The sequence below is a fragment of the Patagioenas fasciata genome, chromosome 6 (genome assembly GCF_037038585.1).
Source record: "Patagioenas fasciata isolate bPatFas1 chromosome 6, bPatFas1.hap1, whole genome shotgun sequence".
Lineage (NCBI taxonomy): Eukaryota > Metazoa > Chordata > Aves > Columbiformes > Columbidae > Patagioenas > Patagioenas fasciata.
Genome location: NC_092525.1, coordinates 6160914 through 6187102, shown reverse-complemented (window position 1 = coordinate 6187102; position 26189 = coordinate 6160914). Strand labels below are relative to the sequence as shown.

At 48.2% G+C, this 26189-nt stretch overlaps 1 long non-coding RNA gene across 1 annotated transcript; it reads left to right on the top strand.

Annotated features, from left to right (window-relative positions):
- Positions 1 to 16104: 16104 nt before the first annotated feature.
- LOC139828190 (uncharacterized) lies at positions 16105 to 18304 on the top strand. The gene is made up of 3 exons (XR_011739555.1): positions 16105 to 16211; positions 17229 to 17654; positions 18202 to 18304. It is a non-coding gene; the product is annotated as an uncharacterized lncRNA (long non-coding RNA).
- Positions 18305 to 26189: the final 7885 nt, after the last annotated feature.

Below are 26189 nucleotides of genomic sequence, written 5' to 3'. Positions count from 1 at the left end.
CAGTTGGTGTAGGGTGGAATCTTGAGGAGAAAGTGATATTTCCGTGCCAGAACTGGTTGGTGTTTGCATGGTATTGTGGTAGTTGTTCCCACAGGTGATCAGTGCTGGAGTGTTATTGCAGGATGAGGGGATTTTGAAGGCTTGTCTGTGAGATGCACTAGAGGCAGCAGTTGCAAACGAAAGGCTGAGGTGTGGAGAGTTTGTCGGTGGGTTTTGGACAGTTGTCAGTTGAAGAGTTGGTTGTTTGCAGGTGAGGTGTAGAGCAGAGGGTGAAGCTGACTTTGCCTGGGCGGCGCAACTGGATGGGTGTGCAGAGCTGAGGAGAGCGGGCTTCTGCGGGTGACCCTAAAGCTGGAGAACCAGCCAGCGGCAGCTCCAGACAGTCCCGCTGCCGAGCTTGGCCGTGTAGGGCCAGTGCCCTGGGGCACAGGGAGTGTGACCCTCCGCAAGCACCAAACAGCAGGTGAGGACTGTGGGGATTTGTACTGAGCTATGATATCTCTAAGGCATGTGCGAGGGGCCGGGGCCAAGGCAAGGTGGGCTCGTTGTGGGGTGTGGGGAGGTGTCAGCCCCCGGACTCAGCCCCTGTCTGATTGTAGTGCCCTTGGGCTGGTGTAGCTCAGTCCTCTGTGTGTTTCTCTTCAGGTGGAGCAGCGTGCAAAGGAAAAGCAAGGAAGGAGAGGAAGGTGGTGAACCTATGAGGAAGAGTGTAGCGAATCTGGCGTGGACTCACGGTAAGGTGCCATGAGAGACATTTATTACAAACTCAGGTTTGCATTTATACTCGCTATGATGCTTGCTCAAGCATTTGCTCTTTAGCTAAGTTAGACATTACATGAGCGATGTAACTGCCATATACGCATTTTTTTCTATAGTAAGCTGTCCCTCTGTCCCTGATGTATCAGTCCTGTATCCTGTATCTTAGTAGTCATAATTTTTCCCCAAGTAGATGAATATTTGCAAGCAGCTTTATCTCCAGTCGTTACCTGTTCATATAATTCTCATTCATCTTTGTGCCATGTCTCCAACTGAAATGTACCAGTTGTAGGAAAGTCTAGCACATGATTAGCCATCCATTCTAATAAACTCACCAATCAGACCCCTGATACATCCTGATTTTGCGTTTGTAGCGCATGTTGAAGGACATCCAGGGTTTGTCTTTGCTTAAGGGATAACTTCCCTCCCATGGTTCCCAATCGCTCACCTTTCGTTGGTGGTGGGCGCGCACTGTCCTGGTTCCCGGTCCTGTTTCCTGGTTCGATTGGGCTTCGCTACCAGAGCGGCTACTGCCTTTATAGGCACGCTGAAAGTCCCTGTTCCAGGGCGCCATTTGTAGCGAATGCGGTACGGACTCTCTTTTAAGGTGCAATGAGAGATGTTTATTACAAATTCAGGCTTGCGTTTATACTCGCTATGATGCTTGCTCAAGCATTTGTTGATTAGCTAAGTTAGTCATTACATAAGTGATGTGTTTTGTGTTCCCACCAAAGTCACTGCCATAAACACCTTTTTTGTCTATCACAAGCTGTCCCTCTGTCCTTGATGCATCAATCCTGTATCAACTCCTCTGTCCTTGATGTATCACATAGCATACAGTCCTTTGTTCTTGTATTTTTCCACTAATGCTTGTTCTCATGCTGTTGACTCTTGCAGTTTCTCATGTGCCCGGTCTTCCGTGTACTGACACAGAAGAGCGATCACGGAAGAGGATTGGAGCGCACCTGTGAGTCAAGCAGAGTCAAGAAAGAAGATGACAGTGGTGGACCTGTGAGTGAGGAGGGGACAAAAGAGGAGAAAGGTGATGGAGCTACGAGTCAAGAGTGAGGAGGAAGATGGGCAGCCTGAGCCAGCGAGAAGGAGAATGTATCCTTAAGCACAGGGAACGATCTGTGATTAGTGCGTCCCCCTCCCACCCCTAGAAACCGTGCTCGGGGGTAAAGTGGTAAAATGGGAGCAGGGGCTGTTGGCTGTGTTTTGGGAGGTGGGGGTGGTGAGCAGGGGCTGGGCTCTTGGACTTGGGAGCAGTTAAGGGAGCAGGGTGGTCATCCCTTGGGAGGTGTCTGTCTGCCAGCAGGTAAAGGAGGGGGAAGAGGATCCTGCCGGGGTGAGGGCCTGGCCAGCTCTCCACTCCCAGGGCTCTTGATGCTGGTGTGGTGTGTTGCTGTAAGTGCCAGGGGTGACTGGCAAAGAAAGTCTTTGTGGGGTGCATGCTGGGAAACTGTGCTGCTACGGAGGGGCTGGGTTGGTGGGAAGGCCTGTGCGGGGGGCCGGGGCCAAGGCAAGGTGGCCTTGTGGTGGGGTGTGGGGATGCGTCAGCGACCGGACTCGCCCCCTCGTGTGACTGTACGGGCCTGGGGTGGGTATATTTTTGTTTTCTGTGCATCTCTGTTCGGGTGGAGCAGCTCGCAAAGGCGAAAGCAAGAAAGAAGAGGAAGGTGGTGAACCTACGAGGAAGAGCGATCAAGAAAGAGGATTGGAGTGCATCTGCAAGTCAACAGGGATCAAGAAAGAAGATGACGGTGGTAGACCTGCGAGTCAGGAGGGATCAAGAAAGAAGAGGAGGAAGGTGATGGAGCTGCGAGTCAGGAGTGAGGAGGAAGAAAATGTCCCCCTTGGGACAGGGACCTCCCTGTAATCAGGACTGCGCCCTCCCACCCCTGGAAACTGCTCAGGGGCCCAGACATCCATGGGAAGGTTGTGTCCGACAACACGAGCCAGATCTTCAGCACTGGCTGCTGTTCAGCTGGGACCAGGGGCTGCTGGTGGGGTTTTGGGAGGCGGGGTGGGTGAGTAGAGGCTGGGCTTTTGTACTCATGAGTGGTTGAGAGAGAGGGCTGGACACCTCTTGGGAGGTGTCTTGTCTGTCTGCCATCAGCTAAAGGAGGGGGAAGAGGATCCTGCCGGGGTGAGGGCCTGGCCAGCTCTCCACTCCCAGGGCTCTTGATGCTGATGTGGTGTGTTGCTGTAAGTGCCAGGGGTGACTGGCAAAGAAAGTCTTTGTGGGGTGCATGCTGGGAAACTGTGCTGCTACGGAGGGGCTGGGTTGGTGGGAAGGCCTGTGCGGGGGGCCGGGGCCAAGGCAAGGTGACCTTGCTGTGGGATGTGGGGATGCGTCAGCGAGCGGACTCACCCCCTATGTGACTGTACGGGCTTGGGGTGGGTGTATTTCTGTCTTCAGGGCATTTCGGTTTGGGTGGAGCAGCTCACAAAGGCGAAAGCAAGAAAGGAAAGTAAGGTTGTGAACTTACGAGAAAGAGTGATCAAGAAAGAGGATTTGAGTTCATGCGGGAGTCGAGGGATCAAGAAAGAAGAGGAGGAAGGTGATGGACGTGCATATTGAAAATGAGAGGGAAGATGGGCAACCTGAAGCATGGAGCAAGGGAATGTCTCCTAGAACAAAGGGACCTTTCTGTAATCAGAGATCCCCCCTCCTACCCTACAAACTGAACAAAGAGGACTGCGAGAGGGAGCGCTCTGACAGGACAAGAGGTATCAGTAAATCTGGCAAGAGGACAGTGGGGGAAGCGCTCTGGCGGATCAACAAGTCTCAATATATGTGGCAAGAGGATGATGGGGGAGAGTTCACCAGTGGTTCAAAAGTCACCCAGAAAAAGGGGAAGAGGATGTCAAGGGGGGAGCGCTCTGGTCGATCACAAGACTCTCCTAAAAAACACAACAGGATGGTGGTGGGGGGGAATGTCCTATATGGGACAAGGGGTCCCGAGAAATCCAGCAAGAGGATGGTGGGGGGGAGCACTCCAGCAGACCAAGAATGTACTAAGGAAAGGCAAAAGGACGGCAGGAGGAGAGACCCAGTGGGTCAAGAGGTACCGAGAAATCCAGCAAGAGGACGACAGGGAGGAGCTCTTTAGCAGGCCAAAATCCCACTGAGGAAAGGCAAGAGGACAGCGGGGGAGAGCGCTCCAGTTCTTCAAGTGACTTCCCAGGCAGAAGGCAGGAGCATGGCGGGGCAGGACTGCGGCAGGTCAAGAATTCTCAGTCTGGCAATAGGATGGCGGGGAGGAGCGTTCCAGCGGGAGAAGAGCGCCCTGACTAGAGGCAAGACGAGGGTGAGGGAGAGCACTCGGACGTGTCAAGAAGACTCCCCCAAAAAGTGCAAGAGGAAGGCCGGTGGGGAGAGCAATCCAGCAGATCAGGAAGTCTCAATAAATGCGGTAAGAAGGTGGCAGGTGGGAGCTCCCCAGTGGTTCAAGAGGTCCCAAGATATCCAGCAAGAGAACTGTGAGGGAGAGCGCTCCAACAGGTCAAGCGGTGTGAAGAAATCCAGCAAGACAATGGTGGGAAACGCTCCGGTGAGTCACAAGATTCCCCCAAAAAAAGGCAAGAGAATGGTGCAGGGGAGCACTCTGGTGGATCAAGAAGCACCCAGGAAAAGGGGAAGAAGATGGTGGGGGGGAGCACTCTGGTTGGTCACAAGACTCCCCCAGAAAACACAAGAGGGTGGCAGGGGGAACGCCCTAATGGGTCAAGAGGACCCAAGAAATCCAGCAAGAGGACGACAGGGAGGAGCTCTTTAGCAGGCCAAAATCCCACTGAGGAATGGCAAGAGGACAGCGGGGGAGAGCGCTCCAGTTCTTCAAGTGACTTCCCAGGCAGAAGGCAGGAGCATGGTGGGGCAGGACTGCGGCAGGTCAAGAATTCTCAGTCTGGCAATAGGATGGCGGGGAGGAGCGTTCCAGCGGGAGAAGAGCGCCCTGACTAGAGGCAAGACAAGGGTGAGGGAGAGCGCTCGGATGTGTGAAGAAGACTCCCCCAAAAAAGTGCAAGAGGAAGGCCAGGGGGAGAGCAATCCAGCAGATCAGGAAGTCTCAATAAATGCGGTAAGAGGATGGCGGGTGGGAGCCCCCCCAGTGGTCCAAGAGATCCCAAGAAATCCAGCAAGAGGACGGCAAGAGGGAGCGCTCCAGCAGATCAGGAAATCTCGATAAATGCGGTTAGAGGATGGTGGGTGGGAGCCCCACAGTTGTTTAAGGCATCCCAAGAAATCCAGCAAAAGGACGGCGAGGGGGAACGCTCTGGCAGATCAGGACGTCTCAATAAATGCGGTAAGAGGATGGCGGGTGGGAGCCCCCGCAGTGGTTCAAAATGTCCCAAGATATCCAGGAAGAGAACTGTGAGGGGGAGCGCTCCGGCAGGTCAAGCGATGTCAACAAATCCAGCAAGACAATGGTGGAGAACGCTCCGGTGAGTCACAAGACTCCACCAAAAAAGGCAAGAGAATGGTTAGAGGATGGTAACAGGCAGCTTTGAGAGCACTCTGGTGGATCAAGAAGCACCCAGGAAAAGGGGAAGAGGATGGTGGGGGGAAACGGCCTGGTTGATTACAAGAATCCCCCAAAAACCACAAGAGGGTGGCAGGGGGAACGCCCTAAGGGGTCAAGAGGTTCCAAGAAATCCAGCAGGAGGACGGCGAGGTGGAGCGCTCCAGCAGGCTGAGATTGTACTAAAGAAAGGCAAAAGGACAGCAGGAGGAGAAACCCAGTGGGTCAAGAGGTCCCAAGAAATCCAGTGAGAGGACAACAGGGAGGAGTGCTCTGGCAGGCCAAAATCTCAGTGAAGAAAGGCAAGAGGACAGCAGGGGGGAGTGCTCCAGTTCTTCAAGTGACTTCCCAGGTAGAAGGCAGAAGGACGGTGGGGTAGCGCTGGGACAGGTCGAGAATTCTCAATCTGGCAATAGGACAGCAGGGAGGAGCATCCAGCGGGACAGGAGCGCCCTGAAAATAGGCAAGACAAGGGTGAGTGAGAGCACTCCGAGATGTCAAGAAGTGTCAAAAAATCTGGTAAAGGATGGCAGGGGGGAGTGCTGTGGATATTCAAGAGACTCCCCAGTAAAAGGCAAGAGGACGGCGCGGGGAAGTGCTCCAGCACGTCAAGATCGCACTGAAGAAAGGCAAGGTCACAGTGGGGGGGAGCATTCCCGTTGTTCCAATGGTTCAAAAGGTCCCAAGAAATCCAACAAGAGAACTGCGAGGGGGAGCGCTCTGGCAAGTCAAGCGGTGTCAATAACCCCAGCAAGGCAACGGCGGAGAGCGCTCTGGTGAGTCACGAGACTCCCCTACAAAGGACGAGAGGATGGTGGAGGGGAGCCCACCAGTGGTTCAAGCAGCACCCAGGAAAAGGGGAGGAGGCTGACGAGGGGCAGGCCTCTGGCGGGCCAAGATCGCTGAGGGAAGGTGCGGGGGAGCTTGCTGGTGGCTCAAGAGACCTCTAGAAAAAGGTAAGAGGGCGGCGGGGGGTGGGAGGGCGCCTCAGCTGGTGAAGAGGAACCCTGAAAACAAGGCAAGAGAATGTTGGTGGGGGGAGCGCTCTGGCGGTTCCAGAGGCTCCCCGAGATCCGCTCAGACGGCAGCGGGTAACGCGGCAGCTCAGCGTCAATCAAAGAAGAACAGGAAGGCGGTTGACCTGCAATTCCAGAGCGAGGAGGAAGACTGGCAACCCGAACGAGGAGCAGCAGAACTTGGCATGGCCTCTGAAATCCTCCTTTAATCTGGGCTCAGGTAAGCTGGAAGCAGGGGACATAGGCTGGGGTTTGGGAGGTGGGCAGGTGAGAAATGATCCGCATTTTTGATCTGCTGAGTGACTGAAGCGCCTGGGAGTTCATTTGGAGTCGTTGCCTTACTTGATTTTACACTGACTTTTGCATTATATTTTAATGACGTAGAATTTTCCGTTTTGACATCGAAACCTAAACTTCTTTGGAAATTCATCCTCTGTCCCTTCAGTCTCAGCTCGTGGCACTTCCACTGTCTCGTGGCCCGCGTTTCAATGTACATTAGATCGCTTCCTGGGCCTTGGATTTTAAGTAATGGTCCGTCACAAGTTTGTTTTTCTTGTCCTTAACAGGCAGCTTTGAGAGCTCTCTAAGGAAAAGTGATATCTTTTTACCTTGTTACTGCTCTTTCCATGTTACGAGCAGCCACCCTCTTTATGATCAGTCTCATGCTTTTCTTCCTTTCTTGCCCAGGTTCAGAATACCAGGAATTCCAAGCTTCAAGTTTCCTGTGGAACATTGCGGGAGACCTTGATAACGTGGCAATGAGGGAGGTGATGAAGAGAAACAATACCTGTTCCTTTCCCATTTCAAGACGTTATTTTTTACCTTCCTGGTAGCTGTGAGATGATTTGCAATCTTGCGCTAGCATCTGCCTGAAAGAGAACACGGACCCTTTGGGTGCCTCCTCAAGAAATACTTGCTCTATGGTTCCGGCGATGTCCAGGCTTCAAGGGTGGGGCATAGGGGAGTGTAAATCTTAGGGGGCCTCCCGGGATGTCTGCAGGTTTGGGTGACCCGTGGCTGGGACGGGGACGCCGAGGTTGTCAATCTTGCCCTGAATCTCTCGCTCCCTCTCTTGCAGCACCCGAGACCGAATGGAGGAGCAAGTGTACGGGAAGTTCCTGCGCCACGACACAGATCACATTTATCGCTCTCGCCCTGAGAGACCCGGAGAACCAAACCGTTCCCATCGTGCCTTGAAGCAGCCTCTGCTCACGCGCTTCTCCCAGGGAGAAGGCAGAATGGCAGTAGCTCGCCACGTTATACCACAGGGTGCACACTCTGCAGCTTTCAAGCCCAGCTCTGCGTTAGCTCACCCCTGCAATTTTGCACCGCCCACGCAAATTTGAGTTGTCACTGGTTGTTGCAGCGTTTGGCTTTGGTGAGGACAGCGTGTGTTTGTCAGCAGTTGGTGTAGGGTGGAATCTTGAGGAGAAAGTGATATTTCCGTGCCAGAACTGGTTGGTGTTTGCCTGGTATTGTGGTAGTTGTTCCCGCAGGTGATCAGTGCTGGAGTGTTATTGCAGGATGAGGGGATTTTGAAGGCTTGTCTGTGAGATGCACTAGAGGCAGCAGTTGCAAACGAAAGGCTGAGATTTGGAGAGTTTGTCGGTGGGTTTTGGACAGTTGTCAGTTGAAAGTTGGTTGTTTGCAGGTGAGGTGTAGAGCAGAGGGTGAAGCTGACTTTGCCTGGGCGGCGCAACTGGATGGGTGTGCAGAGCTGAGGAGAGCGGGCTTCTGCGGGTGACGCTAAAGCTGGAGAACCAGCCGGCAGCTCCAGACACTCCCGCAGGGCCGGGCAGGGCCAGTGTCCTGGGGCACAGTGAGTGTGACCCTCCGCAAGCACCAAACAGCAGGTGAGGACCGTGGGGATTTGTACTGAGCTATGATATCTCTAACCCATGAAACTGGGGTCCAGCCTGAGCAGGGCATGTGCGGAAGCTGTGCTGCAGCGGAGGGGCAGAGCTGAGGGGAAGGGCTGTGTGAGGGGCCGGGGCCAAGGCAAGGCGGGCACGCTGTGGGGTGTGGGGAGGTGTCAGCCCCCAGATTCAGCCCCCGTCTGACTGTAGTGCCCTGGGGCTGATGTAGCTCAGTCCTCTGTGTGTTTCTCTTCAGGTGGAGCAGCGTGCAAAGGAAAAGCAAGGAAGGAGGTGAACCTGTGAGGAAGAGTGATCGAGAAAGAGGATTGGAGGGCACCTGTGAGTCAAGTGGGATCAAGAAAGAAGACAACGGTGGTGGAACCGCAGGTCAGGAGAGCTCAAGGAAGGAGAAAGGTGATTGTGGCAGTATTCTGACATTGGGCCTATGAGAAACTGTGAGAGTTGACAGCGTGAGAACAATCATTAGTGGAATAACACAAGAAGCAAGTACTGTATGCTACGTGATACATCGAGGACAGAGGGATTGGTACAGGAATGATACATCAATGGGGATGACGGGGGTAGCTTGTGGTATAGACAACGATGCTTTTATGGCAGTAACAATATATCACTTATGTTATGACGAACTTACCAAATCAGCAAATGCTTGAGCAAGCATCATAGCGAGTATAAATGCAAACCTGAGTTTGTAACAAATGTCTCTTGTCTCACCTTAAAAGAGAGTTGGTGCCACATTCACTACAAATGGCACCCGAACAGGGACTTTGAGTGCGGCTGTAAAGGCAGCAGCCGTTCTGGTGGCAAAGCCCAATTGAACAAGGACAGGGAAACAGAGCCAGGAAACAGAAACCACAGCGTGCGCCCATCAGCAAGAAAAGATGAGCAATTTGGAACCATAGGAGGGAAGTTATCCCTTGAACCAAACAAACCCTAGATGTCCTTCAACTTTTATTAAGAAAGCAAAATCACAATGTACCAGTAGTCCGATTAATGACTTTATAAGAAAGGCTTGCTGATCATGTGCTGGACTTTCCTACAACTGGTACATTTTAGTTGGAGGCATGGCAGAAAGTTGAACGAGAATTATATGAACAGGCAGCAACTGGAGATAAAGCTGCTTGTGAATATTTATCTACTTGGGCAAAAATTATGTCTGCTTTAATAGCGACTCAGAAGGAAGTAGTTGCGCGGGTTGCAACTAATTGTGAACCTTCTGCTCCTCCCTTGCCAGGGAAGGAGGGGGATCCTGTAGATAGATTAGGCAAAAATGCACTGACCACAGATGTAGTAGTGGATAAAGGATTGGCTGATAACAAAGCCCCTGCATGTACCCTACAGTGAACACTTTTGGCAAATGATGGTTTGTGGGAGTCGCCTGACAAGCCCCTTGATCCTGGCCCGATGGACCCAGAGTAAGAGCCTGATTTATTCCCCCCGGATCTTACTTTGCAACCGAAAGTGCACACTAATTAAACCATGTGGGATAAATGTAGAGAAGAGGCTTTGAAAACAGGAGACTCGAAAGTGGTTACGGCATGGCCAGTGATCTGTTGTGAACAGCAATCTCCAGGCTTTCAGCAGCTACCGTATGATGTTGTAAAGGAATTACCAACATTAGCTAAAGAAAATGGGGTTACTTTATCATTTGTTATACATTTTTGAAGCATTAAGCTCCTCTTACGAACTTACTCCACATGACTGGCGTTCTTTGTTGAAAATGATCTTAACCATACAGTATATTGACTAGTAGTTATCTGATTTTTGGGAGAACTGTACTATAGAGACCGTTGATAATGCATATCAGATGAGATGGATTGATTGCAGTCCTTTAGCTGGGGAATGTGCCCACGCTTTGCCAGATAATCAAGTTGCGTAACCCAGAGAGATATATATGTGGTGTAATAGCAAAACTAGCAATGAAAGTGGTTCGGAAGTTACTGGAGGTTGGGAGAGATGCCAATACGTCCTTTTCAAAAATCTTGCAAGGATCACAGGAACCTTATGCGCTGTTTTTAGACCGCTTGCAAACTGCTTTGGAGAGACAAATTGATAATGACACAGCGCATGAGTTGTTACTAAAATAATTGGCTTTTGAGAATGCTAATGCTGATTGTCAGCGTGTGTTGCAGGATTTGGGGAATAGGGAAAGGTGTACTATAGCAGATATGAGAGTGTGTCAAAACATAAGTCAACTGAACATTATACCAGCTCTCTAGCTGCTGCTTTAGCAGCACAGTTACAAGTATTGGGAACAGAACTGAAATCGAATTGGTTTTGTTGTGGGACACTGGGTCGTGTAAAGAAAGATTACACAAAGTATGCACGCCAGACTTCGAAGGCTGTACCTCCTAGAGATCGTCCAAAATGGGGAAAGGGCAAGCACTGTGTGAGTGAACATCATTCAAGGATTAATGTAAAGGGGGAGCCAATTAACCCTTCCCAGGAGGTGGGGGACAGGACTTCCCCCACCCCCATCAAATAAATTCAAGTCTAAACTCATGACCCGAGATCTCTTCCCTGGAACAGCTGGAAGTGCAGGGCTGGACTTGGCTGCCAGCCCGTCAGTGATGATAATTAATTACTGCTGTGGTATTGCTTATTGCCAGAGGAGTGTGGGGGCCTTTAGTGCCTAGTGTGCATGCTTTGTTAATAGGTTGATCATCTACTACCAAACTGGATTTGTTTGTTTTACCTGGAGTAATTGACTCTGATTATCAAGGTGAAATCAAAATTATGGCATGGACACCTGTGCCACCTTGCTACATCCTGAGGATGCCCCCAGATTTGCATTTTGTTCCTTCACTTAATCAAGAGGAGCCTATGAAGAGATAGCATTGGGTGGTATCACCACAAGGGATGAGAAATAGTCCAACCATTTGCAAGACAGTAGTTGCAGCAGCTGTACAACCTGTGAGGAAGCTGTACCCCTCAGCTTGTATCTGTCGTTATATGGATGATATCTTGCTTGTCATGTTATAAGAGCAGGAACTACAACAAGTAATGCAAGTCCTATGTAACGCTATACAAAAGGCTAGATTACAAATTGCACAAGAAAAAATTCAGAAAACTGCTCCATGGAAATATTTGGGGTGGCAAATAACAGAACAAGAAATCATTCCTTAGCCAGTACCTCTTAAATTCCATAATATCATGACCTTAAATGACTTACAAAATTGCTAGGAGCCATAAATTGGCTCCGACCTATTTTGGGCATTGCCACAGAGGAACTGTGTCTACTTTTTACACTTTTGAAAGGAGACCTGAATTTATTGTCTACTCAGGTATTGGATGACAAAGCTCAGCAGGCCATATAGAAAGTATTCGATGCTGTTGAACAAAAATAGGGATGGGGACGCAATTTGCAGCTGCCAGTTTGGCTGGCACTCATAGCCAATACCGTCCAACCGTTTGCAGTACCGTTTCAATGGGACAAGTCATTAAGTGATTCTTTAAGAGTTGGAATGGGTTTTTCTAGCTCACACACCAATGAAAACAGTTTGGATAATAAAAGAAATGTATGCAAACCCAATAATTAAAGGCAGAGAATGTTTATGTGCTATGTATGGGACAGACTTTGAATGTATATTTATTCCTACAACAAAGGAGAATTTGCAATGGTAATTAACTGAAGATGTGAATTTCCAGATTGCATTGGCAACATATGCAGGGAACATATCAGTTTATTACCCCCAACATAAACTGTGGGCTGAAATTGGTAATTTACCGTTGTAGGGCAAATGCTGCTGTCAGCAACGACCAGTAAGTGACAAGACTGTATTTACTGATGCCTTTGGTCGCTCACGTAAAGTTGTAATTATGTGGCTAAACTCAGATACCCAGTGTTCCAAACACAAGGTAGAAAAAGGAGACCAAGGGTCAAACAAGTTCTTGAGCTGACAGCTGTTAGGATCGCTTTTGAGTGTTCTGTAATGAGCCTTTGAATGTTGTAACTGACTCATATTATGCAGCTGGCATACTTAACCGCCTGGAAGCTTCTTTTCTGAAGGAAGAGGATAATCCTCTTTTGATGGCTGAATTGAGAATGCTATGGTTCCTAATAAATCATAGACGTCATGGTTTTTATGCAGCGCACATCCGCTCTCGCGCTGCCCTTCCAGGACCTCTTGCGGAAGGCAATAGGAGGGCCGATGCACGAGCTGTGCCGCTTACTGTGCCTAAAGCCTTGGAGCAAGCTAAATTATCACGTTAACTCTTTCACCAGAATGCAAAGTCGTTAAAACGACAATTTCAAATTACAACGGATCAGGCCAGGAGCGTTCTTATGTCCTGCCCTGATTGCCAACAGTCGGCACCCGTGCCATCCAAAGAGGGTGTTAATCCAGGAGGGATTACTGACAAGTACGGCCAGCTGATGTAACGCGTTGTTCTGAAGTGGGTAAATACGTATGTGTTTCTGTAGACGCTCATTCCAGATTTCTCGTTGCGGCTGCACGCACTGGTGAAAGAGCACGGGACGTCTGTAAACAGTGGTTGGCGTGTTTTGCTGTTTCAGGAGTTCCAGGATATGTAAAACCAGAGGAAAGCGGAACGCACGCTGGATTAGAGGAGCGATCCCCCGAGTGCCCAGCGCGCCGTAATAAAAGTGCCTGCTTTTTAACACTTTCAAAACAGTGTTAGAGAGTCTGTTTGCCGACTTTTCGGTATCGTTTTCTGGCGACGAGGATGGGATAATCTGCCTGACCTCCCGTGGACCCCAGGATCTCTGGGACCTTGTGCCGGCACCGGGGAATTCCCGGAAGGGATCACGGATCCTCGGGCCAGCTCGAGACGTGGGTAAAACCCCATCAATGAGATAAGGCACTTTCATAGTCTGGTTTGTTTGCAGGCTGCCTGCGCGAGACGTGGGCGACACCAGCGCATTGGGTCTGCGCATTTTGGTAAATTGGGTAAATTAAAAAGAAATAAAAAACTAAAGAGGAAAATGAGAAAACAATAAATAAAAGAGAAAAACAAGGGAACAGTAATTTGATAAAGGTACCTTTAGTGATTTTGCTGTTTGTGCCTTAGCAATTGTATAATTGTTTGTGTCTTTAGTGATTTGTTGTTACTTGTGTCTTGGGTGATTTTATAGTCCAATACTTACGGTTAACCAATTGTTTGTTATTGTGATTGTGAAATAGGTAGTGGACAAGGGACAGGAGGGATTCGAAAGAAGTCCCCCCGGCTGTATTTTGTGACATTGGAAAAGGATCGTTTGACTCCCTGGGGAAAGCTACCAGGGGGAATCTGATTGAATATTGTAATTAATGGTGGCCACTGTAAAGAATATTAATATGCTGCACAGGTCTGGGTGGGTATACCTTGAGATGTGTAGTATAGCAATGCACTACATGTAATATATAGTAAGATATATGTTTTAAATCATATATTGTCTATTATATAATGCATATTACACAATACAAAATGTTACATACGCATTGTATTTGAAAAAGGACAATCAGGGAAAGAAATTGAAACCAGTAAAAGGTTTGTTGACGAACAGATATTGGTGTAGAATACACAGAGAACATTAGATCAGGATTGTCCCTTGGTGAATGCAGGGTGGCATCCTGATGTCCTTATATCGGGGGACAGGCTGAATTGGTATGGACAGTGCATTTTATACGGGATTGGACACGCTGTGCCTAAAGCTGTAAATACGCCAAAGCCTTCTGAGATAAAACAGGATCGTCTGTGCCTCATTTGCTACACCCCTTTACCTGTTTCCCAAATTGATTTAGACTTTATTTAAAAATAGACATGGCTGCTGTCTTTTCTACAGTTCAGGTAGGACGGGCTCCAATATCTCTATGAATTACAATACATGACAAAAATTAAAGGGGGAAAGCTTTATTTTTACAATGGTAAATAAAGATTAAATCAAGTCTGCTAGCCCATTATCTCTAAGCGTTCTGGGGTTTATTTTGCGAGGTTCCCGCGAAACGCGGCACGACCGCTCGCCCGGGGCTGCCGCGGCGGTCTCAGTGCTGCCGCCCTGTGGCGAAACTCGGGTACTGCAGCGCACGGCCGGGGGAAGAGGCGCCGTTTGACCCGAAGCGGTCAGAAGTGCCAGAAACCAACGTCAGAACCGGCAGGAGCTGCGTCTTCGCAGTTCTGTCAGCATTGATCTTAGGACTCTGATTTTGATGCTAGTCGTTTTTACTTACATTACGCTACAGTGTTCTGTTTGGTACCGCTAGTGGGTAACAAATAATTGTGCTGTACCACAACATGAGATGATAATATTTCGTAGATTTATACTGCCAAAGAGTTTGCAAGTATATTGAAAAGGGGGGAATTCAAGAGAAGCTACCAAGTTAATGTATACTGCGATGAAGTTATAGAAGATGTACCCTTCATTAACCGGTTCACGTGAGGTAAATGCTTTCTGACCGCCTGCACGATGAGGGGATGTTTTTCACCTTTTAGATCCTTCTGCACGACAAGAGGGAGACAGAAGATTTAATAACACATTGTTTAGAAGCTGAGAGCTTAGTTTATATTTAACTAATAGATGTGTTGTGAGTGAGAAACTAAACATTTATAACTAACTTCATCAATTATTTCTTAGGCTAGATATATTGTATGTTTAAAATTTAAAACAATTGTAATTAATGTGTAGCAGCTGTGTGACTATAAGCAATGCAAGAGTATCCAGTCGTGGGCGCACTTACAGAGGACGACCCCCAGAGCTCCCCAGTGCAGATGAAAGGAACATTGCCTGCTTAACGGTGTAATTGACTCTGCTGTCAAGCTTATTTCTCCGTTTCAGTACGAGCCCATCCCGTGGCCTCACAGGGCTGTGTCCTGTGGCGGTGCTGTGGGGAAGGGGCGAGATGCTTTCCTGCACCGCTGGATGTGTTTGCTTTTATGCTGAGCGTGTCCTAAACGGTGTCAGTTTGTCTTAATGCTGTCTGGCGTTGCTGCAGTTGCTCTGGTTTTTTGAGGATGCCTTGTGTTTTGAGGTGGCCCGTTTCCCTCGAATCCTCCGTTAGCTCAGCTGCTCTCCTGTCCCTTCTTCTGACTAATTCCTCTGCTTTCTCCTGCTCTATTTTTTTCAGAGGCTGAACTCTAATTTGGAATTTCTGTGTTTCTGAGGGGGAGCTGTGAACGCCCGATGCTCAGCAGACCCCCCAGCCCAGGCGGGGAATGGAACCTGGGGAGCAGCGCCCGGGTGGGAGACGCGGCGCCGTCCTCCGTCCCCAGCGTGCGGCAGAGGAGCAGGAGGCAACAGCCGGCCGGGGGCAGATGCCGGGTGCGTCCCCAGCTCGCCAGAGCTCCCCCCGAGCCTCCTCCCGCGGCCCCGCTCGCCCCGTGCAGCCGCCCCCAGCTCCGGCAGCTCCTGCGAGCCCGTCCCGTGTTCCTGGGCCGCTCCCTAGCCCCGTCGTGAAGGCAGCAAGCCGGCCCTCGGCACCTCTCCGGTGGCCCCTGCGGAAGGAGCAGGCTGGGGCAGGGATGAGCTACGGTGCTAACGGCCGCTGCTTCTTCTCTCCCTCTCCCAGAGGCCGCGCTGAGGATGTGGCCGTTCGCTCCCAGCCCGGGGGATGCCGTTGGCTGCGCCCGCCTCGGGCTGGCGAGGCTCGTCTGGCAGCGTGGCGGGAGAAGGGACAGGGGAGCACGTCCCGTGCGTGGACGGGGGCTGCTGCTGCTGGAGGCAGAGAGGTTGGGGAGAGGTTAAGAGGAAGAAATGCGGGGCCGTCGGCCCTACGTCCGCTTCCTGCGGCGGGCGAGAGAGCGAGCCCCTCTCTCCGGGTGGCGAAGGCTCCCTCTGCGCGGCGTGCGGCGGGCCGGGGGCCAACGTGCGCGGCAGGGTCCGTGCGCGTATCCTGGAGCGGGACGGCTGCCTGGCGAGCGAGCCAGCGAGGCTCCATGTCCCCGAAGCCTCGTCTCGTAGGAGCCCTGACACCCCACCGTGTTCTCCTAGGCTGAGGACGGCCGAGCGCCCCGAGTTACCGGAGAGGAAGGGAGGAGAGAAGGAGACGGGAGCGTCTGAGCTGTTAGAAGCCTCCTGGCAGCCACCGAAAGCGAGAGCCGCTGTGAGTCCCTGGCCCTCGGGGCCTCGTCCCCCACTTGCACGTCCTAGTGCCTCCCTGCCCCTCCTTGGTGGTGGTTTTGGTTTATTATTATTATTTTAAAATTTTGCTTCCCTATACCTCTCCTTTTCTCTCTATTTTTGTGTCCTGCTCCATCTTCTATAGCTGTTTTTCCCTTTTCCATATCTTTGTCTTGATCTGCATAGTCTCTTTTTTTCCCCACAGTTTCTCTGGCCTGTTCCCTGCTGTTCTTTTCTTCTCAGTACCTGTACGTGCAGCTCTTATCTCCCACCTTCCTATCTCTCTTCTTCCTGCCTTGCCCTTCTCTCTCTATTCGTTTGTCTCGCTCACTGTTGCTGGCGTTTTTTGTTCAGCATCTCGGCGTTCCATTCCTCCTTCCTGTTCATCTCTTATTCTTTCTGACCTTTAATGCTGCTCCCTGTCCCATTGTTTCTCGCTGTATCCCTGTGTCCTGCTCCCTACCCACAGTTATATTCTTCCCTGTCCTGTTGGCCATCCCAGGTTTCTTCCTCCATCTCCATCCTCGCCCCATCTCTTGGTCCTGCTCCCTACCCAGCCCGGTTCCTGTTTCTCTGCCCTTCTCCTTGTCTTACTCCTGGTTTCTCTGTCCTCTTCCCTCTTTGTTTTTGTTTCTCTGTCGCTCTGCCCTGCTCCCTGTCACTGCGTTTCCTCCTTCCTGTCTCTGTCCCGCAGCCCGGCGCCCACTTCTCCTTTGTCTGTCTCTCCCACTGCCCATTCTAGGATTTTTCCCACTGTCTCTGTCTCCTGCTCCTTGTCTCTCATTTTGGCCTCTTCTTCCCTTTGCCCTGCTCCCTGGCCCTTTTGCCCCTCTCTCTGTGTCACCTTGTCTTGCTCCCTGTCGCTATCTTTCTCTGGCAAGCTTACCCTCCTTTTCAAAGGAATCACAAAATCACTTTGTTGGAAAAGATAACTGCAATTTAAAATATCTTTACCCTTTGAAGAAACAGCCTGGAAAAGATAATTTTTGTTTTTTTCCAGTGGGGCGGTTCACGAGGACGGATGGGCTGCTGGGCTCTTCAATGACAGCATCCAGGGCGAGGAAGGAAATCTTGGCTATACTTGGGTGATATCTGTGTCTGTGTTCTGTGTGTATCTGGGAAAATGTGTTCTAGGGAACTCAGACTGCCAATGAGTCAAAAATGGCCTGGTTATCCAAAAAACGCAAACGCTCCAGTGGCCGTATCAACAGCTGTACTGAAGATGGTGCAAAATACTTTTTTCTCCACTCAACTGTAGCCTTCACAAGAAAAAAGGAAGTGTCAGGTTCCTCTCCAGCTTTGTTCTGAAGGGCTTTTCCTCTTTCAGCTGGATGTCTGCTGCCACCGTTTCACCGCGGTTGCCCCGTCTTCTGCTACAGAAGTACCAGACAGACAGAAGGAATCCAGAGCGGTCTGCCCGTACAAGGTACGGCTAGGACGCGTGTCTGCACTTTTCCTCAGGTACTTGTAGAGTGGACTTTAAAGTTAACATTAAGAATGCACCGACTCTCCTTCTATATTTTTAATACGAAATATTTTACCAGGAGTACTAAAAATAAGGTCTGTTCTGGAGCACGGTACACCTGTGCAGAGCTCACCTCCCTCTGGTTATTTTCTCTTCCTGAAAGCGTAATCTTCTGTTTCTGTGGGCTTACTATTGAATGATACTATGGAAATGATTTTGTACTAAAAGAGGAAAGGAGGTGTTTGTAAGAGTTCAGATGTCCAGAAGAAACAACCTGATTCAATGACAAATGCTTTGTTCTTTTTCACTCAATAGGTTTTTAAAATATCTTAGAATAGTACTCAAAAAGCTGACAGAGATACAGGCACCTGGGCAAATCGGTTTTGTTCTGCGTGTTTGCCAGGTGATCCCAAGAAGCACTTTCAGCCTCGTAACTGGTGGCGGTGAATCCATGTGTGGTTTGGATGAGTTATTGTTTCAATAGTGACTTTTTTCTCTTAACCTACAGTGTGTAGTTCTGACTTCAGTTGGTAAGAAATCTTCCAAAACGGCAGCATTCCTCATTCCAAGAAGCTGCATTTTATGAACCTGCCCTCCGAGTGGATCTTCCCAGGTGATGTAGTGGGCAGTGGCCTCATCAACAACAGGACTGTTCATTTTCTTTGAAACAACCAACCAAAGTCCATTTCCTTCCGCAGAGCCCAGCACAGCAGGCCTGGCAAAGGTTGGTGGCACCGCTGGGCTTTGGGTTCCCGGTTGCGACAGTCGAGCTGTCACGGTCACAGAAACGTGTTCCCCTGTGTGCTGCAGTGCAGCCAAAAGTGTTCGTGAGTCTGACGCTCCTTTTTCGTAGCCTTATGCTGCACTGCAGGAATGGGGATATTTATTTATTTTTTAAAGTAAACCCATGTCTTCTATCTCACTGATTTTCCTATCAATGAAACTTAAAGCAAATAAAATGGTCTAATTTACATGTTGACTTCCATAGTTAAGAGTAATTGTTGAGTAGGTGCAGCATATAATTTATTAGGTGTACTTAAGCAGATGGGTATTTGTTCTAAAAACTGAAAAAGAGAGGCAACTGGATGCTATGAGTGTTTCCCCAATATTTGACAGCGTGCTCTGACGTACTTTGTTTCTGTCTGGCTCTCAGTGGCGCTTTTCCCTGGCAGGTCGGGGTGTCCCTCGTGCTTGAGCCGTGCAGCTGGCCACGTGTCACTGCTCATCGTGCCACACGCCAAGTGTGAATCGATAGCTCTGTCTAAATATACATAAATGTAATAATATGATTGTAACAATATGCCAACATCTGCAAGTCTAGAAAGATATTTGTGTCCAAAGAGAAGGCTAAACAGGTGCGTAAGTATAAATGGATATTCTAGATAATAAGTGGTGATATATATAAGCATAAACAGATATTCTGTATAAGTTTAAGCAGATATATACATGTAAATGCATACGCAAGTGTGTAGATGCCTAAGTAGATATATATTACAGTGGAAATAGATGATATATATGAATCAAATATATTCCCTAAATACATACGTATGTGTAAAAAGAGACATAGGAGTCAATGTCAGTGATGTACAAGGTTTTTAAAATGCAAAGAAATTCTGTTTATAGAAAGGATTAAAAAACTCATCCTTACCCGGAAATGTCTCTGGCGGGTGCACTTGAGGGAAAGGCCTGAGCTGCCCCCAGGGAGCGGAACGGCACCCGCACCTGGTCAGCGGTGGGAGCAGGGGCTGGGGGGCTCTGTGTGCGAGCCAGACACTTCGTTCCATAACTGCGGCAGCCGGGGAGCTGCTGCGAGCTCTCTGCTGAATGACTGACTGTGTGGTGATGGTTTTGACTACTCACAGGGCACTGGGCGAGCCCAATTTAGTTTTCTTGTAATCTAACTTAAGTAAAAGCGTACTGAATAGAATTAATCACCCGACTTACAAGGCTGTGTGTCGTCTTTGGGTTTGTGTGTTTTTTTTTTTTTTTTTTTTTTTTGAATACGCTCTCTGCTTCATGTTGCTGGGAAAACCGTGTGCTGTAAAGTTCTGCTCATATTTACCAAAAGCAGCTGCAGGTTACACTGGACATCTGTGAGATCAGGTGTGGTTTGTACTTCGCAGGGAAAGAAACAGAAAACAGGAAAAGAAATAGAACGAGAATTAATAGAAGTAGAAATAATAGAAATAGATGGGGTCGAATAGAAACAGAACAGAGCAGAGCGTCGTGCCGGATATGCAAATCTCCTCGGGGCTTGGGCAGGGAGGTGAGTAGGCGGGGAGAATGCAAATTGAGATTCGAAGCCTGCAAATCAGATTGCGAGAGATAAGAGGAGGGGCGGGGCGCGTGGGAACGACAGGCGGGGCGAGGATGGGGCGGAGAAATGCAAATCAGAGGCGTGGCTACGCAAATAGGGCACTAGAGAGCTCGAACGGGCCGCCGGGAGGTTCCGCCGAGGAGGGTTCTCTGGGTGGGGTGGTTCTCTAGAGCGGATTCTCTGTTCCGCGTTGTCCCGGGTGACTCGTTTGCTGTGGGTGATCCCGGGTGGTCACCCCGGTGCAGGTCACCCCCGCACGCACGCGGACGTTCAGCCCCGGTTCCGCGCATGCGCGGTGGCGCCCCGGTGCTCCCGCGGTGCACCGCCCGCCGGGTGTCGCTGGTGCTGCCGCCCGGTGGCCACAGCGCGGTACTGCAGCCCGGCGCGGGGAGTGCGGCATCGGGCTCAAACCAGAGCTCAAGCCCTGCGCTTGTGGGACGGCCTAGTAGAGCTGGGCTTCGGTTTGGAGGAGTTTTAATGCACGTGTTAAATTCCAGAGGAAAACTTTGTCTAGTCAGTTAATTGATGCGGTTTTAGTGGCATGTTTTACATGTTAATATACAAAGCAGGGTTACAGTGTTCTGTAACATGCATAGGAGGACGTATATTTAAGACAATTCTAGATGTAAACAAGCATTATGGTTCTTATTGGGATATTTTGGCATCTAAACTCTTAAATGGGGGAAAACGTGTGAAGCTCCTGCTAGAACCGCTGCAGGCTGGTGAAGAATGAATGTGGGACAGATCACGTTTAGATGCTTCACTCCTGTCACTTTCAGTCCATAAGGAAGCCAAATAACATGTTTGTGATTTATAAACGTTACTTTAATGTTCATGGTTTTTGCAGGTCACACATCCCAGGGTCTCAGCTGCTGCAGTTCACATAATGTACAGTGAACAGGAGGCGCTGGGTGTCCCCAAAGCGCGCTTCAAATCTGTAGGGTACTCTTACCTGGAACCCTCATTTGACATTTACCGTCTTTGGTTTTCTGAGTGTATTCAACTAAGTAGTAGTTTATTTTTAATGCATCATATTCAATTTATGTTAAAACACTTTCTTTCTAATCTGTGAAAGTATGCAACGTGACTCAATATGTTTGAATTGTAATTATTGGCCAGGTGACACGTAGTGGAAATAATCTTTATTATGATAGTGATGTTTTTCTCAAGGATTTTGCTAAGAAAAGCGAATTTCTCAGATTAAATGGGTAGAAGTCAGCCAATACCTTTTTCAAAGAATGTGAGTTTGTCTCTACCTCTGTGACTAGTTGGAAGTATTCGGGTGTACATAATGTATACATTAAAAACAAATAAAGGCATCACTGATGTTCTGTTGTTGTGTATGGGTGTTTTTTCCTGTTGCTTCATAGTGGTCCAGACAAACTAAACAGAACACAACAGCAGAGTATGAGTCAGTGCACCTGGAGCTGGATCGTGTCATCTTGATCTTTATCACAAGAGACGTGTGATTCAATCACACTAAAAGAATATTACCAAATTGATATATGTCCACCTGTAAAATAATTGCTACATGCTTCGGTACAGTCTGTGTAGTTATGACAACATAATTTAGATAGCAGCAATTTTTAACCTGTTTTTTCCCTGGTAAATAATTTGTGAAGATAGAATGGAAGAAAAAGATTATCAAAAGTTTCACTAAATAATTGTGTTCATAAAAAAAAAAAAATAGATTTTGTTATGATTTCCATTCAATTTCTGATCTGTTTACTTTTGTTTTACAGTTATCTCAAAATTCCTGGATACAGAGCAACTACTTTCCATTTCGGCACAGGTTCCAAAGCAGGATAAGGTATGTTTCAAAATGCACCTTAGATGAGCAGTTACCTGGCTATATATAAATGTGGCACCTATGCATGATATGGTAGGAAAAAGACTGCGCCTTACAAAGACACGGACTAATGTTGTCATAGTCTGAGAGTATATCTTATTGTACAGCAGCAGGAGATTCTATAGGAGAACGTTAGAAACATTTGGGTTTGCTTCAATATCACGTTTATCTTAATTTATATAAACTGACTGCAAAAGCTGTTGACTTTTTCGTCACTCCCCACTCTCATTCTCTGTAAATGTTCATCCTGTTTGACAGTACCAGGATGAGAGAGGAATTTTCTTCACATCAGCATAAAAGGAAAAAGTGTTAACAGACATTTACTCTCTTATTTTTGGAGGTTAATAAAATTTTTAATAGCCAAAAGAAAATTAGGCATCTTTCTTACTAGAAATTAAATACTTTCTTAGCTTTTAGGTAAGACAAATTAAGATAAATCAGTCTTTATTGTCTAGAAAGATCATTTTGAAAATGGTTCTTAAGAAGCACCCTTGACCTGGCTCGGCTGTGCTTGTAATGCAGATAAACCTGTATCGATCACTGAGTCAGCTGTGTGAACACGCGAGGTCAGCGATGAGACGTGGCTCTCGGTTCCCGTGACACAGATGCTGCACGAGCCAAGCGCAGGTTTTTCGTGCAGATGTTCCGTGTTCCCCCCGCACAGCACCGGACAGAAAACGAAGCACGTCCTGGCAGAGCATCAGCCAGAACAGTGTCTGGCAGCCCCTTCTGCGGGCGGTTCTCACCTCGGCCCGTGCTTTTCTGCTGGCCTGTGAATGCAAGGAGCAGCAATGTAGTGAAGAACTGATTCCTGTGAAGTTTTCCCAGGGTCCTGTCTTAGGGATTAAAAGAGTGCCCTGCTCTTATCTGTCACCTTCAATCACATGTCTTACCAGGTGCACCAAAATGAAATGTGGATAAAAGCGCTTATTGCTAAAAGCATAAATAGACAATAGAGCTATAAATGCTTATAACAAGATAGTTTCCTTGAAGGACAAGCAATAGTTGGTGTGTTGATGTTAAAGCTTCATCAGGAAGGCATTTTCTCCCTCAGCGCAGGTTCAGTCTGTGAGCGCGTTGTGCCCCGTGTTGCAGCCCCTGGAGCCTCAGGAGCTGGTGAACAGGGGAGGCTCCGTCACAGAGCGCCCGGGAGAGCTACTGAATGTTCTTCAGGTTCATGTTCCTTACAACCCCCTCTTTCCCCCTCAGGATTTATAGAGAATTTCACCTCTGAAGTCTTCTGGGAGCTGGAGACAGACAGAATCTTTGCCTTGAAAATCACTCCAGTGATCACTTCAGGATCTTTCAGAGAGAGATTTTGTTCATCAGACCTTGTCTTGTATATTGATCTGTACGTTAACACGTGCACTACAAATATCAAACCAAGATAAACACGTGTAGCTCACTACTGGATCTGGGTTAGACCAGACACAGCAGTAACCGCTGTGCGCCTGAGGCAGCGGAACCTCAGCTTTTTTCTACCAAGCATATTGTAACCGTTCCATTATAAGTTGCATTTGTCTGCTGTACCTGAGTAGGATATTTCTGCCAATGCGTTGGAGGCTTCTGCTTGCCTGTGTTCGTGCTGGTGTGCCAGCATCCTAGGGACTTACAACTTTGTCACCTCTCCGTGTCTTCTCGCGGGCTGACTTGACTGCTTCCTCAATGACTTATCTAATGCCAGTTAAAGCAATCAGGTACAGGCTCGGTCAAGGTTGTAGTAAATGCAGAAAAATCTCTTTAATGACACATCAGAAAGCTGAATGTTTGTTGCTCCCAGCTTTCATTGCAGAGATCTGTAACACGAAGGAAAGATCAGGTGCGTGACTAAAGCTGGCTGGATGTCTTCGTGTATACAGAGGACCATGCACACCGAACTTGTAACTGCGCTGTTTCCAATCGCAACTGGCCACAATATAGCAGAGCATGTTATCAATGTTAATTCAAGAGCTAACTCTGTTGCTTTTATTAAATGCTGGATTGACCTATTCAGTGTGTTCCCCTCTCCATACAAGTTTTCATTGCAGAACGTCCCCAGCTGTCCGTGTGTGGGGAGGTGACTCCGATTCAGGTCCCCTTAGTTAGAAAAGAGTATATGGGGTACTCAAGGACCATAAACAAAAAAACCCCAACACCTTTTATTTTGCAGCTTGGCCCAATTAGCAGGAAGATTTACGCTACTTAAGCCAAATTGGTGAACAGTTTAACAGCCAAAGGGTTTACACAAAGGAGTTTTGTGGCTCTAAGCCTTAGGTTATACTGCTCATAGAGGGAGAGGAGATGAAATAAGGGTGTAGGAAAGGAAAAGAGAAGCAAAGAAGGAGAACGAAAGGCCCGTCCCCTCCCCTGTCAGCCCGCGGCCTTTGTCTGCGGGCCTCGGCTGGTGTTGGGATGTAAATCGCGATTCACCTTCTCCTGAGTGCCCCATCTGCTGCTGGACACGGTGTCCATACGGGATTGTTTTCGCTCTGAGTGACCCATCGCTGCGGGATGAGCTGTTGTTGCCATAATGTCTGAGACATAATTCTGTTGAGTCTCTGGCGCAGGAGGCAGATGGTGCTTGTCTGAAAAACCCCCAGTTTCAATCACTGCAAGTGTTCATGATTTGTTCAACATGAACGTTCTCTCATCCTAAGGGGGACTGTCAACTGGCAATCTTGGTGAGATGCGTTAACGGAGAAATCGTGTCATCGGTGAAATCAAGTGCTTCCTCTTATGAAATCTGTGTATATAAGCAAATTAAAGGTATCTGGACAAAACAAAACATCCTTAAGAGACCCTCCTGTCTCAGTCATTCTGGCCGGGGTCTGAGTGGCTGGAACATGAGGGTGGGCAGGATCAGGGCAGTGAGCAGCAGGGAACACCAAGAGTCACTCGTCCTTTCTTCTCAGGGCAGCACCGCACTGTGATCATCTGCAGTGCTCAGAATCCTGTGATTTAACAGCACAAATTCTTCTATCATGCAATAGTTCCCACATCTGGTATCTTCTCAGCCAGGAACAAGATGGGTTTAGGGAGGGGATTGCAGATGTAAAGCGTTACCCGCAGTGTGTGGAAAGAAGATGCTCAGAGCCATGAACTGGTTGAGAACTGGGGGTCCCCGGTCTGCAGTTGGTGTTTTGTCTGCTCATCAGACACTGGCGCTAAGTGTTCAAGCAAACTTTCCTTTCCACAGTCAGGCCCACCTGGGAGTTGGTTGAATGCATGAGCTGTCTTTAAAGAACACGTGAATTTATCTGATTCTCCGCTGGATTTTTTTCCCCCGTAGCTTTATGCCACCAGATTTGTTGCATTAATATGTTACTTACATAATTCCCTGCAGACCCACCTCTCAAGCCTCTTGTCATGTTACTTACCTGACACATTCAATGCCTATACATCTCAGTAACAGTGTGCATCTTTGTACAACACAAACATGTGCGTGTGTGTATGCACATAAAGGTATGTAATTTGGGTCAAATCTTTATTTGCTGTATGTAGGTATGATAACACAACTTGCAGAAAAACACAACCTACCAATGAAAACAAGTTTCAGTTCTGCCCATGGGTGTTTTACCCGGATGACTGTTGATTGTTCACCGTTACCCACCGGCGTCCTTTAAAACTCAAAAAGGTATTGGGACTAGATTTGTTTTTTCATAACATGTTTGTATACTTAATGTATAATACATTAATAAAGTGCACATTATACAGTAATTTAAGCAACAAAATAATTTCAGTGGAGATTTCTGGAAGTAAATGAAGGTATAACTGACGTATTTTATAGCTGCCCAATTTGTAGTTAATATGGTCAAAAATGTGCGATTACATGCAGTTATGTTGTGTGTAGATGTGCAGTTGTATACCTTGCTGATAAGTGCATCCTATTGTGGGTATTTTCATAAGAATTGATATGGGAAAATGAATCCAGGTGGTGTTTCTTCCACTCCCCCCTCCCATATTGTTGTGTTTGCTCTTCAGAAACTGTTTCTGATAATACGGCAAGTTGTTATTGTTGGTTTGAATTCCCTGTAGATCACTGAAATGAAACACACACAGCTTCATTTCAGCAGGTTTAATAGAAATGAATGGGAGATATCAGGAGACCCTGAGGGAAATGTATCACATGAACTACTTGTGAGACCATTTAAAACTATTTATTATGTGCTAACTACACTTATTTTGTCCAATTAATAGCTAATTGCACGCTTTCTTAAAGCTATCTTTCTGTTGAGTTATGGCTCCTTACAGAAATAATCCAAAGCACACTGATCCAGTGTCCTTCTTGAGTCAAAAAACCCTCACAAAGTGTGTTTTATTAAACATGACTACAAACATATAGGCATTTATC